Raw genomic sequence first — 17,306 nt, forward strand, 5'->3', positions numbered from 1 at the left:
CGTGTGGACGTAGTTCTCCCTGACACTGATGCACCCTGAGCCTGCAGGACAGCTTGGATTTCTTTGGAAGTTGATTGGGGCTTATCCACTATCCCGACTATCCTGCGTTGCAACCTTTCATCAATGTTTCTCTGCCTTCCACGTCCAGGGAGATTAGCTGCAGTGCCATGGGTTGTAAATTTCTTGATTATGATGCGTACCGTGGACAAAGGAACATCAAGATCTCTGGAGATGGACTTGTAACCTTGAGATTGTTGATATTGTTCAACAATTTCGGTTCTTAAGCCCTCAGACAGTTCTCTTCTCCTCTTTCTGTTCTCCATGCTTAGTGTGGCACACACAGACACACAATGCAAAGATTGAGGCAACCTCTCCCCTTTTTATCTGGGTTCGGGTGTGATTTCCATATTGCCCGCGTCTGTTACTTGCCACAGGTGAGTGTGAACGAGCATCACATGCTGGAAACAAAGTTCTATTCCCACAATTTTGGAAAGGTGCCAACAATTTTGTCCGGCCAATTTTTGGTGTTTTGTGTGAAATTACGTTTAAGTTGCCTTTTTTCTGTCTCTTTGTGTTGTTCCAATACACACAAAGGAAATAAACCTGTGTATAACAAAACATGTGTAAGTGCAATAATTTTCTGGGAGAAATACTTAATTCTGTGGAACAATTTCAAGGGTGCCAACACTTTCAGCCATGACTGTAACTCTCTATGACTTGCCACAAGATCTAGGCACTCTTCTCCTGAAATACTCTGCGCTGCTCCGTGTAGCATATAACTCTCTGTGACCTCCCACAAGATCAGCGCACTCCTCTCCTTGAACACTCTTCCCCCGGTGCGGCCATTGTGAGAGCGCCGCTGCTCGCTGTCTTGTGTTGTAGCAGCATTTGCCAGTGATCGCCACGTGCAGACTGACAGTCGCACATCTACACCGCGGTAATGATTAGCGGTTTTCTATAATTCCGCAGCCATCAGTAGCTGAAAACACGTGCGGCCGGAGATGAAAGCCATAATCTTACCTCCTCCTAATAGAAACACGAGCGCAAGAGCCAAAATAAGTGTTTTCTCCTCCGTCGCCGCGTAAAGCGCAATTTCTGCAGTCAGCTCCGTACAGCAGATTGGTAGGAGACGGGCGGCCGGGATTCGGCTTTTAACCCGATCACAATAGAGTAAAGTGCTGCTATCACAAAGGGAGAGAAGAAAGCGCCGCTCCGCGTACGGCCATTGTTACGTGTTTGTGTGCGGAGGGAACGCGGACAAAAGGCGGCAGGCGGAGCCGCTGTTCTGCGCCGCCGAAAACACCATTTATGTAATCATAGGTAATCTGCTGCTGGAGGACGGGGGCAGAAATCATCCCCCGCTGCAAAGAAAAGCCAAAATCAGATCCCGAGACGCCTCCGATAACGACCGCGCCACTTCTCAGCATCACACAATTGTCACACGGCCAGAGCCGAAATCAGCAGCATCTTACTACATGACTTTGTGCTGCCATTCCCCAACATTATCACGATGCTTGCTGTCAGTGAATGAGGACATCCTGAAACCAAGTGACTGTCTCACAGCTGAGGGTCTGTTACATTGTTACACAGTCTAGACAGTGAGCAGTATGTGTTGGGTAGTAGGTTGAGCGTGAAGGACTTCTGGAAGCAGAAATCCTGTCCTGATAGTTTATTATTATCATCATCATCATTTATTTTAGAGAAACATTGATTCCCAGCTGCTGCACATGAAAAAAGAAGTTTACATACAAAACTCAGATTTACATTACAATGTATCAGCGCAGGTCCTGATAGGTTGTTACAATGTATCAGCACAGATCCTGATAGTTCGGTACAATGTATCAGCGCAGGTCCTGATAGTTTGGTACAATGTATCAGCGCAGGTCCTGATAGTTTGGTACAATGTATCAGCGCAGGTCCTGATAGTTTGGTACAATGTATCAGCGCAGGTCCTGATAGTTTGGTACAATGTATCAGCGCAGGTCCTGATAGTTTGGTACAATGTATCAGCGCAGGTCCTGATAGTTTGGTACAATGTATCAGCGCAGGTCCTGATAGTTTGGTACAATGTATCAGCGCAGGTCCTGATAGTTTGGTACAATGTATCAGCGCAGGTCCTGATAGTTTGGTACAATGTATCAGCGCAGGTCCTGATAGTTTGGTACAATGTATCAGCGCAGGTCCTGATAGTTTGGTACAATGTATCAGCGCAGGTCCTGATAGTTTGGTACAATGTATCAGCGCAGGTCCTGATAGTTTGGTACAATGTATCAGCGCAGGTCCTGATAGTTTGGTACAATGTATCAGCGCAGGTCCTGATAGTTTGGTACAATGTATCAGCGCAGGTCCTGGTAATTTGGTACAATGTATCAGTGCAGGTATTAATCTGGAGTCCATGCTCATAGAGGATTCTCTAGACTGGATACAATTGTAACAAAACTTCAGATGTGAGCAGTTTTAGAAGTGTAGAGGTGACTTCTTGCTTTTCCTTAGTCTCTAAAGTTAAAGCGCACCTGTCAACAGGATTGTGCTCAGTAAACCACACACACTGTCAGGTGGGCGACATTACACTGATTAATATGATACCTTGGTTGATGAAATCCGTCCTGTGGTTCTTGTGTAATCTTTACGTTCAGTTTGGAGATAATGATATGCTCGTGCTCCGGCGCGGCCTGTGTCTGTATCTAGTGCTCTGGGGCAGCCTGCGGGGGGCACTCTATCTGGTGCTCTGCTTTCTTATTCATCTGAATGCTGTTGTGACAGCTCCCTGATCCTTCACTCACCTGCCTCCTTTGTTACCTAGCTCCGCACTACTAGATGTATTATGTAACATAGGAGGCAGGTCAGTGACCGATTAGTGAGCTGTCATAAGAGCATACAGATGAATATGTAAGCAGAGCACCAGATAGAGCGCCCCCCACAGGCCGCCCCGAAGCATGAGCATATCATTATCTCCAAACTGAAAGTAAAGATTACACAAGAACCACAGGACGGATTTCATCAACCAAGGTATCATATTAATCAGTGCAATGTCGCCCACCTGACAGTGTATGTGGTTGCTGAGCACAATCCTGCTGACAGGTGTGCTTTAAGCTGCAGTGTAAAGCAGGGTGGACAAAGCATTTGTTTGAGCCTTTGATTAGACTTATGAAAGGCAGTGAAGGGACGGCTCCGCACCCTTGAGATGTCGCCATATCTGTGTCCTCTTTGTGGATTTTAAAGCACTAGGATGAAATAAAGAACAGACCTTCAGCCGGAGTGCGGTTTCATTTCAAGACTCCAAATCACCTGCAGCGGGAGTCACTGGTCAGAGCCACGTCCTGCTGTCCTGAGGCTGCAGTATAAAGCATGGAGGAGGATTGTCCCTTTTATTCTTTTATCCATTATGGATGATCCAGCGTCATCCGGGGTGGAGGGGTTTATTGTGTGTAAATCTGCCCCACTCCCTTACCCCCGTCACCCACGTGACTTCTGCCTATGGTTTCCCATAATTCCCCTGGGCTGGTGCTGTTGTCAGATCCTACACATCCCTCGGTTCTTGCTCGGTCTGGATCCGCTCTGCTACTTTCCAGGGTATTTTCGGAAACTCCGCAGGAGAAAGTAACATTGCTGAGGCGGCAAATGCAGGAGCTCGTTAGACGCGGCCGCCGTCTCTGCAATCAGGTGACGTCGTTAGTGAGTGATTGATACCTGGCCGCGTTACTCACAATTAACCTTCACGTTCATTAGCCGCTCTCCGCCATGCGCGCGTTTAATCTTCATATCTTTACTGAAATGAGTTTCCAGGAGCCGCGATCACCTCAAGAAAAGCGGCGGAAAAGCCAAGACAAAGAAAGAAACGCTCTGCACGTGAGCTGCATACTGGAAACGGCGCCCCTCCCCCATCGTCACCGCCATTATATATTGCTGCAGTCCTGTTCTATTAATCAGAAATAAGGTCAGAATAACATCTGACACCCCAGACCCCCGACCACACGTGACGTCAGCGCAAAGCAAACCCCCCACTGCGAAGCACCACAAAGCCCCTTCCCTAACCTCGGCCCGTGCTGCGCAACACAGAAATATACTCTAGTGCGCCCCTTAGTGTTCCCACAAAGGACAAGACCACTACCATGGCCCCCACAGTCCCCCATACTGTATGAACATCCTATAGTGGCCCCCACAGTCCCCTATACTGTATGAACATCCTATAGTGGCCCCCACAGTCCCCTATACTGTATGAACATCCTATAGTGGCCCCCACAGTCCCCTATACTGTATGAACATCCTATAGTGGCCCCCACAGTCCCCCCCATACTGTATGAACATCCTATAGTGGCCCCCACAGTCCCCTATACTGTATGAACATCCTATAGTGGCCCCCACAGTCCCCCCCCATACTGCATGAACATCCTATAGTGGTCCCCACAGTCCCCCATACTGTATGAACATCCTATAGTGGCCCCGACAGTCCCCCCCCCCCCATACTGCATGAACATCCTATAGTGGCCCCCACAGTCCCCCATACTATATGAACATCCTATAGTGGCCCCCACAGCCCCCCCCATACTGTATGAACATTCTATAGTGACCCCCACAGTCCCCCCCCCATACTGTATGAACATTCTATAGTGGCTTCCACAGTCCCCCCCCATACTGTATGAACATACTATAGTGGCCCTCACAGTCCCCCATATTGAATGCTTGCCCAATAGCGGCCCCCACAGCACAGTCCCCCATACTGTATGACTGCCCCATAGTGGCCTCCACAGTCCCCCCATACTGTATAACTGCGCCATAGTGGCCCCCACAGTCCCCCCATACTATATGACTACCCCATAGTGGCCTCCACAGTCCCCCCATGCTATATGACTGCCCCATAGTGACATCCACAGTCCCCTAATACTGCATGACTGCCCCATAGTGACCTCAACAGTCCCCCAGTAGTGTATGACTGACCCATAGTGACCTCCACAGTCCCCCAATACTGTATGACTGCCCCATAGTGACCTCCACAGTCCCCCAATACTGTATGACTGCCCCATAGTGGCCTCCACAGTCCCCCAATACTGTATGACTGCCTCATAGTGACCTCCACAGTCCCCCAGTACTGTATGACTGCCCCATAGTGACCTCCACAGTCCCCCCCCCTACTGCATGACTGCCCCATAGTGGCCACCACAGTCCCCCCATATTGTATGACTGCCCCATAGTGGCCACCATAGTCCCCCCCGTACTATATGAATGCCCCATAGTGGCCTCCACAGTCACCCCATAATGTATGACTGCCCCATAGTGGCCCCCACAGTCTCCCCCGTACTATATGAATGCCCCATAGTGGCCCCCACAGTCGCCCCATACTGTATGACTGCCCCATAGTAGCCCCCACATTCCCCCCCTGTACTGCATAACTACCCCATAGTGGCCCCAACAGTCCGCCCGTCCCCACGTAGTGTATGACTGCCTCATAGTCATAATTGGCCCCACAGTCCCCCCCCCTTACTGTATGACTGCTCTATAATGGCCCCCACAGTCCCCCCATACTGTATGACTGCTCCATACTGGCCCTCACAGTCCCCCCATACTGTGTGACTGCTTCATAGTGGCCCCCAGGATGGCAGGACCACTGCCCAAAGTATGTGATTGCCTCACTGGATACAGCTGCTCGGATGCTGTACAGCAGTATTACTCCTGGTACAGGTGCTCGGATGCTGTATAGCGGTATTACTGCTGGTACAGGTGCTTGGATACTGTATAGCAGTATTACTCCTGGTACAGGTGCTCGGATGCTGTATAGCAGTATTACTCCTGGTACAGGTGCTCGGATGCTGTATAGCGGTATTACTGCTGGTACAGGTGCTCGGATGCTGTATAGCAGTATTACTCCTGGTACAGGTGCTCGGATGCTGTATAGCAGTATTACTCCTGGTACAGGTGCTCGGATGCTGTATAGCAGTATTACTCCTGGTACAGGTGCTCGGATGCTGTATAGCAGTATTAATCCTGGTACAGGTGCTCGGATGCTGTATAGCAGTATTACTGCTGGTACAGGTGCTCGGATGCAGTATAGCGGTATTATTCCTGGTACAGGTGCTCGGATGCTGTATAGCAGTATTACTCCTGGTACAGGTGCTCGGATGCTGTATAGCAGTATTACTCCTGGTACAGGTGCTCGGATGCTGTATAGCAGTATTAATCCTGGTACAGGTGCTCGGATGCTGTATAGCAGTATTACTCCTGGTACAGGTGCTCGGATGCTGTATAGCAGTATTACACCTGGTACAGGTGCTCGGATGCTGTATAGCAGTATTACTCCTGGTACAGGTGCTCGGATGCTGTATAGCAGTATTACACCTGGTACAGGTGCTCGGATGCTGTATAGCAGTATTACTCCTGGTACAGCTGCTCGGATGCTGTATAGCAGTATTACTCCTGGTACAGGTGCTCGGATGCTGTATAGCGGTATTACTCCTGGTACAGGTGCTCGGATGCTGTATAGCAGTATTACTCCTGGTACAGGGGCTTGGATGCTGTATAGCAGTATTACTCCTGGTACAGCTGCTCGGATGCTGTATAGCAGTATCACTCCTGGTACAGGTGCTCGGATGCTATATAGCAGTATTACTCCTGGTACAGGTGCTTGGATGCTGTATAGCAGTATCATTCCTGGTACAGGTGCTCGGATGCTGTATAGCGGTATCACTTCTGGTACAGGTGCTCGGATGCTGTATAGTGGTATCACTTCTGGTACAGGTGCTCGGATGCTGTATAGCGGTATCACTCCTGGTACAGGTGCTCGGATGCTGTATAGCGGTATCACTCCTGGTACAGGTGCTCGGATGCTGTATAGCGGTATCACTCCTGGTACAGGTGCTCGGATGCTGTATAGCGGTATCACTCCTGGTACAGGTGCTCGGATGCTGTATAGCGGTATTATTCCTGGTACAGGTGCTCGGATGCTGTATAGCAGTATCACTCCTGGTACAGGTGCTCGGATGCTGTATAGCAGTATCATTCCTGGTACAGGTGCTCGGATGCTGTATAGCAGTATTACTCCTGGTACAGGTGCTCGGATGCTGTATAGCAGTATTACTCCTGGTACAGGTGCTCGGATGCTGTATAGCAGTATTACTCCTGGTACAGGTGCTCGGATGCTGTATAGCAGTATTACTCCTGGTACAGGTGCTCGGATGCTGTATAGCAGTATTACTCCTGGTACAGGTGCTCGGATGCTGTATAGCAGTATTACTGCTGGTACAGGTGCTCGGATGCTGTATAGCGGTATTACTCCTGGTAAAGTCGCTCTGATGCTGTATAGCGGTATTACTCCTGGTACAGGTGCTCGGATGCTGTATAGCGGTATTACTCCTGGTAAAGTCGCTCGGATGCTGTATATCGGTATTACTCCTGGTACTGGCGCTCAGGTGCTGTATAGCAGTATAACTCCTGGTACAGGTGCTCAGGTGCTGTATAGCGGTATTACTCCTGGTACAGGTGCTCAGGTGCTGTATAGCGGTATTACTCCTGGTACAGGTGCTCACTCGGATGCTGTATAGCGGTATTACTCCTGGTACAGGTGCTCGGATGCTGTATAGCGGTATTACTCCTGGTACAGGTGCTCGGATGCTGTATAGCGGTATTACTCCTGGTACAGGTGCTCAGGTGCTGTATAGCGGTATTACTCCTGGTACAGGTGCTCGGATGCTGTATAGCAGTATTACTCCTGGTACAGGTGCTCGGATGCTGTATAGCGGTATTACTCCTGGTACAGGTGCTCGGATGCTGAACAGCAGTATTACTCCTGGTACAGGTGCTCGGATGCTGTATAGCGGTATTACTCCTGGTACAGGTGTTCGGATGCTGTATAGCGGTATTACTCCTGGTACAGGTGCTCGGATGCTGTATAGCAGTATTACTCCTGGTACAGGTGCTCAGGTGCTGTATAGCGGTATGACTCCTGGTACAGGTGCTCGGATGCTGTATAGCAGTATTACTCCTGGTACAGGTGCTCAGGTGCTGTATAGCAGTATTACTCCTGGTACAGGTGCTCAGATGCTATATAGCGGTATCACTCCTGGTACAGGTGCTCGGATGCTGTATAGCGGTATTACTCCTGGTACAGATGCTCGGATGCTGTATAGCGGTATTACTCCTGGTACAGGTGCTCGCTCGGATACTGTATAGCGGTATCACTCCTGGTACAGGTGCTCGCTCGGATGCTGTATAGCGGTATTACTCCTGGTAGAGGTGCTCGGATGCTGTATAGCGGTATCACTCCTGGTAAAGTCGCTCGGATGCTGTATAGCGGTATTACTCCTGGTACAGGTGCTCGGATGCTGTATAGCGGTATTACTCCTGGTACAGGTGCTCGGATGCTGTATAGCGGTATTACTCCTGGTACAGGTGCTCGGATGCTGTATAGCAGTATTACTCCTGGTACAGGTGCTCGGATGCTGTATAGCGGTTTTACTCCTGGTACAGGTGCTCGCTTGGATGCTGTATAGCGGTATTACACCTGGTACAGGTGCTCGCTCGGATGCTGTATAGCGGTATTACAAATGTATTATTGATTTGCACCAACACAAATCTCCCGTTCGCCTCACTATTGTTGTCCGCTGGTTTTTAGGTACAAAATAGTAATCTAAAGTAAAATAACTCTGACATGGTGAAAGTCAGGGACGGCGCCCCCCAGGGGATCACTTTGTTCTTTGTGACTATGCCCCTTTTCCTGTATGTGAGGCTACCACCCGGGTGTGTGGTCGGGAGATGTCGGGGGAGTGAGAAACGTTGTATGGTTGCGATATCCAGACTTGCTGGGAATGATTTCTCTGCAGATGTCCCCCACCTGCACAGAGCAGCGAGCCCCCAACAAGCCCCGTCCCTCCACCATTAGCCCGAGCCACTGTGGACTCATTTTATCCAGCTCATTACTGCATAACGTGTCGCACATAACACGGCTCCGGTGAAAGGTTTCTCCATTGTCACATAATTGCCATTTGTGTATAATATAAAGCCGCCCCCCCTTCCTCGCTGAATATCTGCACATACCTCCGTACCTGCCAGGTCGGCTTTTCTTTTTCCAGGCCAGTCCTGAAAATAACATTATTTCTCGTCCGTGTTGTTCCCGACTCCTCTTAATAGCGGCACATAATTGCCCTGTAACTAAGGCGCCTTTGTGCGCAGCGATCGGTGAGAGGCGGACGCACCGCGATTTTCTATAGCCATTTTGTTCTTGAGGTTTGACAAGTGCTCAGAAGTTAAAAAGTCCATTTCCAAGGCCTGGAGCACCCAGCAGCGTCCGGTCCTGTACGACCCGCTCCCACTCCTCCGCCCTGACCTAGCACCCAGCAGCGTCCGGTCCTGTACGACCCGCTCCCACTCCTCCGCCCTGACCTAGCACCCAGCAGCGTCCGGTCCTGTACGACCCGCTCCCACTCCTCCGCCCTGACCTAGCACCCAGCAGCGTCCGGTCCTGTACGACCCGCTCCCACTCCTCCGCCCTGACCTAGCACCCAGCAGCGTCCGGTCCTGTACGACCCGCTCCCACTCCTCCGCCCTGACCTAGCACCCAGCAGCGTCCGGTCCTGTACGACCCGCTCCCACTCCTCCGCCCTGACCTAGCACCCAGCAGCGTCCGGTCCTGTACGACCCGCTCCCACTCCTCCGCCCTGACCTAGCACCTAGCAGCGTCCGGTCCTGTACGACCCGCTCCCACTCCTTCGCCCTGACCTAGCACCCAGCAGCGTCCGGTCCTGTACGACCCGCTCCCACTTCTTTGCCCTTACCTAGCACCCAGCAGCGTCCGGTCCTGTACGACCCGCTCCCACTCTTTCGCCCTGACGTAGCACCCAGCAGCGTCCGGTCCTGTACGACCCGCTCCCACTTCTTTGCCCTTACCTAGCACCCAGCAGCGTCCGGTCCTGTACGACCCGCTCCCACTCTTTCGCCCTGACGTAGCACCCAGCAGCGTCCGGTCCTGTACGACCCACTCCCACTCCTCCGCCCTGACCTAGCACCCAGCAGCGTCCGGTCCTGTACGACCCGCTCCCACTCCTCTACCCTGACCTTACATTGTGTCCACCGGCCGATCTGATGAAGAATAACTCAGAGGAAACGTGCTGATCAAATGTATGGAGAGGGAGAAACCGCAGGATGGACGGGTCCTGAGAAGTCTGGCAGCTGGCGCTGGAGTGTCCGGGACTGATAGGACTTGTTCACATTTAGAATTTTTGATGCTTTTTTATTCATGTGGAAAGAACACAAAATAAATCAGACTTCTAAAATCTCATTCATTTGGTGCATTTTTTCGTGGCATTTTTTGACTCATTATATGTCTTCTAATACTCGCAGTGGATCAGTTTTTACTGCAGTTTTTCTCCTTTGGGATCAGAATGGCTTAGAAACAGCAGCAAAAAAACACATGAAAATTGTCAGATGCAGTTTATTGGCCATGGAAAAAACTGTATCAGATAAGCTCAGTGTGAACAGCCCCACACTCCACCATCGGGAGCGCTGCTGGGATTGATGGGTCGAGTCCATTGGTGAGTGCGCACCCGAACAGGGGCAGACAGATCATTGGTGCGGCCACACAGGGGCCCGGGAGGTCAGGGGCCACATCTACCTCCAAAGCAGCTGGAATTGTGCATTGTGAGGACTGCAGGGCCCAGTACTTAGTGTCAGGAATAAGAATGCTATTGCATCAGAAACGCGTTGATACAATGTTTTTCATTTTATTCTTTCATTGGATTAATTATACCTTGTACATTCCATTCTTCCACTGAATAAACTATTTTGCACCTTCGTGGAGCTGAACATTTCTCCGTTTCCTCTCCGGCTACGTCCCGGCACAGACGGCTTTCTTGCCCCGAATCATTTATGCGGATGAGTTGGACTTTCTTTTTTCTATCGCCCGTGTATTGTACTTGCACAGGGGCTTATCCTTGCTATGTCCGCTCTGGCTCCAGACATTTGGAAGATTCCGCCTGCTATTGCTCCCTGGTATCTGCACCTTGCAGAAAACTCCTTTGCTTTCTGTAAGGGTGAAGACGTTGTCTGGCAATCAGTGACATCTCGGGAGATGTCTGCTGTTCTGGAAGGAGACGGGGTGCATCCGTCGCCCGTGCGATCCAGCGCAGCAGATTGCGGCTTTTCTGGATAATTAATCGCACCCCTCCTGAAGCCGGCGCTGCCATATTTCCTGCTCTCTTCGGGCCTGTTGTTTTTGGAGCAGAATGTGAGTGCGGAGAAGCTTCTTCATCTTTCTTGTCAAAACACAGACTTAGAAAAACACGATGGAAACATCTGTTCTCCTCTTCTGTCGCGAACAGAACTCGGAAGAGAAGGAAAAAAAGAAGAGAATTTAATTAAGAAACAGAGCGACGGAACAAGGATCTGACACGAGCCGCGCGCTCTCCATTACACTCGCTGTCACCGGGAAGGAGAAATTCAGCTGGAAAGAGGAAGGATCGGGCGTCCTCACACTTAGAAATGGTCTTCACGCTGGGAACGTCTCACTTCTCTCCCGGCTCCATTATCTCCGCACTAGAACAAGTGCGCTCATTATCCTCTTATGTCTTCATGTAAAGTTCCAGCGGAACGTTCCGGAATGTTCTGTACTAATAAGAGCAAAGTAGGTCGTACAAAAAATCAGCGGAATAGCGAGATCAGGACTTGTAGAGATATAGGACCCAGAGAGGTCAGGGCTGAAGACTGCTGTATAATGATCGCTGCGTCTGCCTATAGTAAGTGTTTTATCTCACCTCACTCATGAATTCACATTTATACTGCTCAGTATTCCTGTATCAAGGCCTTCATGATGATGCTGCTTCTAGTAAGTGTCTATACAGTGGGGAAAATAAGTATTTGATACACTGCTGATTTTGCAAGCTTTCCCACCTACAGAGAATGGAGAGGTCTGTAATTTTTATCGTAGGTCACTTCACCTGTGAGAGACAGAATCTAACAATAAAATGCAGAAAATCACTTTGTATTGTATTTTTACATGATTAATTTGCATTTTATTGTATGAAATAAGTATTTGATACAATGGAAAAACAGAACTTAATATTTGGTACAGAAACCTTTGTTACAATTACAGAGGTCAGACGTTTCCTGTAGCTCTTGACCCGGTTTGCACACACTGCGGCAGGGATTTTGGCCCCCTCCTCCATACTGATCTTCTCCAGATCTTTCAGGTTTCGGGGCTGTCGCTGGGCAACATTGAGTTTCAGCTCCCTCCAAAGATTTTCTATTTGGGTCAGGTCTGGAGACTGACTAGGCCACTCCAGGACCTTGAGATGCTTCTTGGGAGCCACTCCTTAGTTGCCCTGTCTGTGTGTTTTGGGTCATTGTCATGCTGGAAGGCCCAGCCATGACCCATCTTCAATGCTCTTACTGAGGGAAGGAGGTTGTTGGCCAAAATCTGGCGATATATGACCCCATCCATCCTCCCTTCAATACGGTGCAGTAGTCCTGTCCCCTTTGCAGAAAATCACCCCCAAATTATGATGTTTCTGCCACCATGCTTTACAGTTGGGACAGTGTTCTCGGGGCTGTACTCATCCCTCTTCTTCCTCCATTCACGGTGAGTGGAGTTGATACCTAAAGGTTCTATTTTGGTCTCATCTGACCATATGACCTTCTCCCATGCCTCCTCTGAATCATTCAGATCGTCATTGGCGAACTTCAAACTGGCCTGGATTTGTTCTGGCGTGATCAGGGGGACCTTGCGTGCCCTGCACTATTTTGTTCCATGACGGCGTAGTGTGTGCTTGCTCACGCCCGGACTGACTGGAGTGAGCGTGGTTAGTGGTCGCGCTAAGCCACGATCCAAGGAGTGCCTGGAGGGGCGTGACTAGGGACCTCGCCAGATCCGACCATGAACACACAGCGGCTTTATCGATTCCGTGGTCCGTTGAGGGAAGTGGGAGGTGGCCCAGGTGCTACTCCAGGTCAGACCCCGGTCACAGCTGTTGACCCACACTGGGAATGCAGGAACGGGCAGGTTTGGCTGGTATGCAGACAGGTGGGTACTGGAAGGCACGGCTGGTATGCAGACAGGTGGGTACTGGCAGTGCCAGTTGGTATACAGAGGGACCAGTACTGGCAGGTAGGAAAACAGGCTAGATAGGGACCAGTACAGACTGGGATACAGGAACAGAGCCGCAGGTGCGGAGGACAATCAGAGCAGAGCAGAACCACAGGTGCGGAGGACAAGCAGAGCAGAACCACAAGTGCGGAGAACAAGCGGAGCAGAGCAGAGCAGAACCGCAGGTGCGGAGGACAAGCGGAGCAGAGCAGAACTGCAGGTGCGGAGGACAAGCGGAGCAGAGCAGAACCACAGGTGCGGAGGCTAAGCGGAGCAGAGCAGAACCGCAGGTGCGGAGGACAAGCAGAGCAGAGCAGGGCAGAACCGCAGGTGCGGAGGACAAGCGGAGCAGGGCAGAGCAGAGCAAAGCTGCAGGTGCGGAGGGCAAGCGGAGCAGAGCAGAGCCGCAGGTGCAGGCAGACAGGACAGGGCTCTGTTCAGATGGAACAGACTGGGAAACACAGGAAGGTAGCTAGAACACAGGAGGTAGAAATGGAAGCAGGGAAACGGGACAAGCAGAACCAGATACACACAAGGTACTTGCAATGAAGTAGCGAGTGGACACAAAACTCACAAACAGAAGTACAGAGACAATGAGTTGGAGTTAGGTACTGGTTCAGACACAGCAGGAAAAGGGAAGGATCGGACATAGAGACAAACAGGTAACGGGCTAGGACACAGTTCAGACAGGAACTGACACTGGAACGAGATACAGGAACGAGCCTGGGTACGCAGCCCCCAGGGAGGTGGAAACAGACTAGAAGTCACAGATACAGGAACAAGCCTCTGTACTCAGCCCCCAGGGTGGCAGGAATAGACTAGAAGTCACAGATACAGGTAACGGGCCTGCGTACTCAGCCCCCAGGGTGGTGGAAACAGACAAGATACAGGACAGGACCTGGTAATTCAGTTGCACAGAACACACTGAAAGAAAGTGTTGCTCAGGCACCTCCCACAGGGTGGGGGAGGATTAAGTATCCAGTGACTCACAGTAATAGGCTGGGGACGCATTAGGACTGCGCACACTGTAACTTTAAGAATCAGGAAGTACCAGCACCGCCGCCCTAAGCCAGCAGACAAGAGACATGCACACAGCAAGTAAAGGAGTATAGCGCACAGCCTGGACTGATGGGTAAGTTGGCGGTCTTGCATGGTGGGAGATGGTAAGCCATGCCAGCACGCCGTCAGGGATGTTACAGTGTGTTACTAACGGTAATGTTTGAGACTGTGGTCCCAGCTCTCTTCAGGTCATTGACCAGGTCCTCCCGTGTAGTTCTGGGCTGATTCCTGTCCTTTCTCAGAATCAGCCTTACCCCACGAGGCGAGATCTTACATGGAGCTCCAGACCGAGGAAGATTGACAGTCATCTTGTGTTTCTTACATTTTCTAATAACAGTTGTTGCCTTCTCACCAAGCCGCTTGCCTATTGGCCAGTAGCTCATCTCAGCCTTGTGTTGGGATGGTACAATTTTGTCCCTGGTGTCCTTAGACAGCTCTTTGGTCTTGGCCATGGTGGAGAGGTTGGAGTGTGATTGAGTGTGTGGACAGGTGTCTTTTATACAGGTAATGAGTTAAAACAGGTGCAATTAATAAAAGTAATGAGTGCAGAGTAGGAGGCTTCTTAAAGAAAAACTAACATGTCTGTGAGCTCCAGAATTCTTGCTGGTTGGTTGATGATCAAATACTTATTTCATGCAATAAAATGGAAATTAATTATGTAAAAATCATACAATGTGATTTTCTGGATTTTTTTTAGATTCTGTCTCTCACAGGTGAAGTGACCTACGATAAAAATTTCAGACCTGTCCATTCTTTGTAGGTGGGAAAACTCGCAAAATCAGCAATGTATCAAATACTTATTACCCCCACTGTGTGTGTGTGTTTGTATATATATATATATATATATATATATATATATATATATATATATATATATATACAGTGCCTACAAGTAGTATTCAACCCCCTGCAGATTTAGCTGGTTGACACATGCGGAATTAACTTGGCATTGTGACATTTGTGCTGTAGATCAGCCTGGAAGTGGGAAATGCACTGCAGCAAATTTTGGTTTTGTTTTTTTTTTTTTAAAATGTTAAAAGTTAATTCAGAGTGTCATTTATTATTCAACCCCTCAAACCACAAGAATTCTGTTTGGTCCCCCTAAAGTATTAAGAAGTAGTTCAGGCACCAAGAATAATGAGCTTCACATGTGTGGATTAAAGATCTCTTTTGCCAGCCTTTTCTGACTATTTAAGACCCTCCCCAAACTTGTGAACAGCACTCAGATATGGTCAACATGGGAAAGACAAAGGAGCATTCCAAGGCCATCAGAGACAAGATCGTGGAGGGTCACAAGGCTGGCAAGGGGTACAAAACCCTTTCCAAGGAGTTGGGCCTACCTGTCTCCACTGTTGGGAGCATCATCCGTAAGTGGAAGGCTTATGGAACTACTGTTAGCCTTCCACGGCCTGGACAGCCTTTGAAAGTGTCCTCCCGTGCCGAGGCCAGGCTTGTCCGAAGAGTCAAGGCTAACCCAAGGACAACAAGGAAGGAGCTCCGGGAAGATCTCATGGCAGTGGGGACATTGGTTTCAGTCAATACCATAAGTAACGTACTCCACCGCAATGGTCTCCGTTCCAGACGAGCCCGTAAGGTACCTTTACTTTCAAAGCGTCATGTCAAGGCTCGTCTACAGTTTGCTCATGATCACTTGGAGGACTCTGAGACAGACTGGTTCAAGGTTCTATGGTCTGATGAGACCAAGATCGAGATCTTTGGTGCCAACCACACACGTGACGTTTGGAGACTGGATGGCACTGCATACGACCCCAAGAATACCATCCCTACAGTCAAGCATGGTGGTGGCAGCATCATGCTGTGGGGCTGTTTCTCTGCCAAGGGGCCTGGCCATCTGGTCCTCATCCATGGGAAGATGGATAGCACGGCCTACCTGGAGATTTTGGCCAAGAACCTCCGCTCCTCCATCAAGGATCTTAAGATGGGTCGTAATTTCATCTTCCAACAAGACAACGACCCAAAGCACACAGCCAAGAAAACCAAGGCCTGGTTCAAGAGGGAAAAAGTCAAGGTGTTGGAGTGGCCTAGTCAGTCTCCTGACCTTAACCCAATTGAAAACTTGTGGAAGGAGCTCAAGAATAAAGTCCACATGAGACACCCAAAGAACCTAGATAACTTGGAGAAGATCTGCATGGAGGAGTGGGCCAAGATAACTCCACAGACCTGTGCCGGCCTGATCAGGTCTTATAAAAGACGATTATTAGCTGTAATTGCAAACAAGGGTTATTCCACAAAATATTAAACATAGAGGTTGTATAATAATTGACCCACACTTTTATGTTTAAAATTTAATAAAATTCAACTGAGCAACATAACTTTTTGGTTTGTAAGATTTATGCTTCTGTTCATAAAACCTACTCTCGTTTGCAGTTTGAAGGCTCTAACTTATTTGCATCTTATCAATCCAGCTAAATCTGCAGGGGGTTGAATACTACTTGTAGGCACTGTATATACATCTAAATGTGCATATATCAATGTGTGTCTGTGGTTGGTTCATGTAGATATAACGAGATATTTTGGGGCTGATTCTGTTGAAGGACATTTGGTTCCTTCGGTATATGCAAATGCGGAGCGACGCCCGGTCAGCGCTGCACTTTATATTGTCAGCTGACAGACGCTCGCTCTGGGTTTGGCGCAGTGGGGTCACCATGTCGTGGCAGTGGGGTCACCATGTCGTGGCAGTGCACGCACTGAGGTCTTATTGCTGCCCTCATTTCCATGCTTTTATCCCGCACACTCCAGTGAAGCTTCTCTATGTGCGGAGCTACAAGGAGGCGTCAGATGCTGCTGCGTGCACAGAACAACAGCGATGAATTACTGATCACACCGGGCGCAGAGATTTATATCGCATGCACAACATAAAGGGCCTCGGTGGCCGCACACGGAAGATTCACATCTCGGCTTCTCCTTATATTCACAACATCAGACTTTTCTTCAGTTTGTCTCCGGGGCCTCCACTGCACCGATGCCTTCAGCGGTGACTGTGACAAAACTAGGAAAGATTGCGCTGCCCGAGAAAACATCTGTAAGAAGTAGCGGCTGAGCCTTGTAGCTGTCAGGGATCTTTTGGACACCTGTCTATTCATTCTTCAGGTCCTCCTGATGGTGGGGAGGTCTGTGTCTGACGCGCCTGATGTCCCGTCCATCAATCTGACTTGTCTGA

The sequence above is a fragment of the Phyllobates terribilis genome, unplaced genomic scaffold (genome assembly GCF_046119375.1).
Source record: "Phyllobates terribilis strain yellow unplaced genomic scaffold, ASM4611937v1 Scaffold_7__3_contigs__length_470593459, whole genome shotgun sequence".
In the NCBI taxonomy this organism is placed as follows: Eukaryota; Metazoa; Chordata; class Amphibia; order Anura; family Dendrobatidae; genus Phyllobates; species Phyllobates terribilis.